Source organism: Hordeum vulgare, chromosome 6H (assembly GCF_904849725.1).
Source record: "Hordeum vulgare subsp. vulgare chromosome 6H, MorexV3_pseudomolecules_assembly, whole genome shotgun sequence".
Taxonomy (NCBI): Eukaryota; Viridiplantae; Streptophyta; class Magnoliopsida; order Poales; family Poaceae; genus Hordeum; species Hordeum vulgare.
The window spans coordinates 352,922,461-352,925,926 of record NC_058523.1 but is presented as its reverse complement, the minus strand read 5'-3'; positions in this window follow the sequence as shown (position 1 = coordinate 352,925,926).

The following is a 3,466-nucleotide window of genomic DNA, read 5'->3' as shown; positions in this document are numbered from 1 at the left end:
CATCATCACCCCTCCAATGACTCGTGAGTAGTTCACTTCATACCTACGGGTCCGTAGTTAGTAGCTAGATGGCTTCTTCTCTCTCTTGGATCTTCAATACAAAGTTCTCCATGATCTTCATGGAGATCTATCCTATGTAATCTTCTTTGGCGGTGTGTTTGTCGAGATCCAATGAATTGTGGACTTGTGATCAGATTATCTACGATATATATTTGAGTCTTTGCTGATTTCTTTTATGCATGATTTGATATCCTTGTAAGTCTCTCCGAGTCTTGGGTTTTGCTTGGCCAACTAGATCTATGATTCTTGCAATGGGAGAAGTGCTTGGTTTTGGGTTCTGCCATGTGGTGACCTTTCCCAGTGATAGTAGGGGCAGCAAGGCACACATCAAGCAGTTGCCATCAAGGGTAAAAAGATGGGGTTTTTATCATTGGTTTGAGATTATCCCTCTACATCATGTCATCTTGCTTAAGGCGTTACTCTGTTCTTACAGACTTAATACACTAGATGCATGCTGGATAGCGATCACCGTGTGGAGTAATAGTAGTAGATGCAGAAAGTATCGGTCTACTTGTTTCGGACGTGATGCCTATAGAAATAATCATTGCATAGATATCGTCACGACTCTGCACAGTTCTATCAATTGCTCGACATTAATTTGTTCACCCACCGTCTACTTGCTTTCGTGAGAGAAGCCACTAGTAAACACTACGACCCCCGGGTCTATTCACATCCATCGTTTACATCTCCGCTTTTACTTTGCTTTGTTACTTTGTTGCTTTCAGTTCTAACATGGCAAACAATCTATAAGGGATTGACAACCCCTTCATAGCGTTGGGTGCAAGCTTTTGTGTTTGTGCAGGATCTTGAGATACTCCTCCGCCGGATTGATACCTTGGTTCTCAAACTGAGGGAAATACTTACCTCCGCCGTGCTACATCATCCTCTCTGCTTCGAGGGAACACCAACGCAGAAGGATTCCTGGTGTCGTCAACGTGCCCATTTCTGGCGCCACTGGAAGGTCTTTTGTGCAGCACCATAACGGACATCAGAAGCATTCCTGCGCCATTGCCGGGGATCCTTTTGAAACATCAGAAGTATTTCTGGCGCCGTTGCCGGGGATCCTTTTGAAACATGAGAAGTATTTCTGGCGCCGTTGCCGGGGAGGAGAAATCAAGATCTATCCAAGTAGGTCTCACAAACTCTTCTCTTGCATTTACTTTTGTTGCCACTTGCCTGTCGTTTTCCTCTCCCCCACTTCACATTTGCTGTTTTCATTTGCCTTTGCCATTTCCCTTTGCCGGTTCTCTTGCTTGCTTGTGTGCTTGTTTTTTTGTTGAAGTCATCATGGCTGAAAACACCAAACTTTGTGACTTCTCGAGCACTAATAGTAATGATTTTATTAGTACTCCAATTGCTCCCGCCACTAGTGCAGAATCGTATGAAATCAACGCAGCTTTGCTGAATCTTGTTATGAAAGAGCAATTCTCTGGCCTTCCTAGTGAAGATGCTGCATCCCATCTCAATACCTTCATTGAGCTTTGCGATATGCAAAAGAAAATAGATGTGGATAATGACGTGATTAAGTTGAAACTTTTTCCTTTCTCGTTGCGAGATCGCGCAAAAACTTGGGTTTCTTCTTTGCCTAAAAATAGTATCGATTCTTGGGATAAGTGCAAAGATGCTTACATATCCAAGTGTTTTCCGCTGGCTAAGATCATCTCCTTACGTAACCATATCATGAAGTTCAAGCAACTTGATCATGAACACGTTGCACAATCTTGGGAGAGGATGAAGCTTATGATTAGAAATTGTCCTGCTCATGGCTTGAGTTCGTGGATGATTATACAAATCTTTTACGCTGGCTTGAATTTCGCTTCTCGCAATATCTTGGACTCCACCTCAGGTGGAACGTTCATGGAAATCACGTTAGGAGACGCTACAAAACTCCTAGACAATATCATGACCAACTACTCTCAGTGGCACACTGAAAGGTCGCCTGCTAGCAAAATGGTGCACGCTATAGAAGAGATTAACTCGCTTAGTGCTAAGATGGACGAGTTGATGAATTTGGTTGCTAGTATAAACGCTACCGTAGATCCTAATGACATGCCACTATCTTATTTGATTGAGAGTAGCAACGCTAGTTTGGACGTGAATTTTTTTTGGTAGGAATAATTTTGGCAACAACAATGCTTTTAGAGGAAACTATGTTCGTAGGCCTTTTCCTAGTAACTCCTCTAACAATTATGGCAATTCCTATGGTAACACTTATGGAAATCACAACAAATTACCCTCTGATCTAGAGAGTAATATCAAAGAGTCCATCAACTCTCAAAAGATTTTCAATGCGTCCATAGAGGAAAAACTACTCAAAATAGACAATTTGGCTAAGAGCGTTGATAGGATGTCTCGTGATATTGATGCTTTGAAATTTAGATGCGCTCCTCCCAAGATCAACTTGGATGAAACTTTGAAAGCTATGCGTATCTCCATGAATGAGAGCAAAGAAAGAACCGCCCAAATTCGCGCTAGACATGAATGGTTTAAAAGGGTGCGTTCTAGTGATGCAAATCACGAAGATCTTAAAGTGCTTGGTGTGTCTCCTCTTGAATCTTTGTTTTCGCATGTCAAACCTACTTATGGAGGGGCTGGATATGAATCCACTTTGGTTGAAAAATTCCCCGATGATTCGGAGTCCACCTATCTTGATGATAAAGGTGTGGAGAGTGGAGTAGAAGAAGTCAAAATTTTGGGTAGTAATGAAACTCCCACTTTGGATTTCAAGGAATTCAATTATGATAGTTGCTCCTTGTTTGAATGCATTTCTTTGAAGCAATCCATTGCAAACACTCCACATGCTTATAGCCAAAGCAAAGCCTTTACCGCGCATATCGTAGATGCTATGATGAAATCTCTTGAAGAGAAGCTCGAACTAGAAGTCTCTATACATAGAAAACTTCATGGTGAGTGGGAACCTACTATCAAAATCAAGATAATATCATGACAAACTACTCTCAGTGGCACACTGAAAAGGTCACCAACTAGTACGAAGGTACACGCTATAGAAGAAATTAACTCGTTAAGTGCTAAGATGGATGAGTTAATGAATTTGGTTGCTAGTAGAAGTGCTCCTTTAGATCCTAATGATATGCCCCTGTCTTCCTTGATTGAGATTAGCAACGCTAGCCTGGACGTTAATTTTCTTGGTAGGAATAATTTTGGCAACAGCAATGCTTTTAGAGGAAACTATGTTCCTAGGCCTTTTCCTAGCAACTCCTACAACAATACTCACGGAAATTACAATAAATTACCCTGTGATCTAGAGAGTAATATCAAAGAGTTTATCAACTCACAAAAGATTTTCAATGCGTCCATAGAGGAAAACCTACTCAAAATTGACGATTTGGCTAGGAGCGTTGATAGAATGTCTAGTGATATTGATGCTTTGAAAGTTGGATGTGCT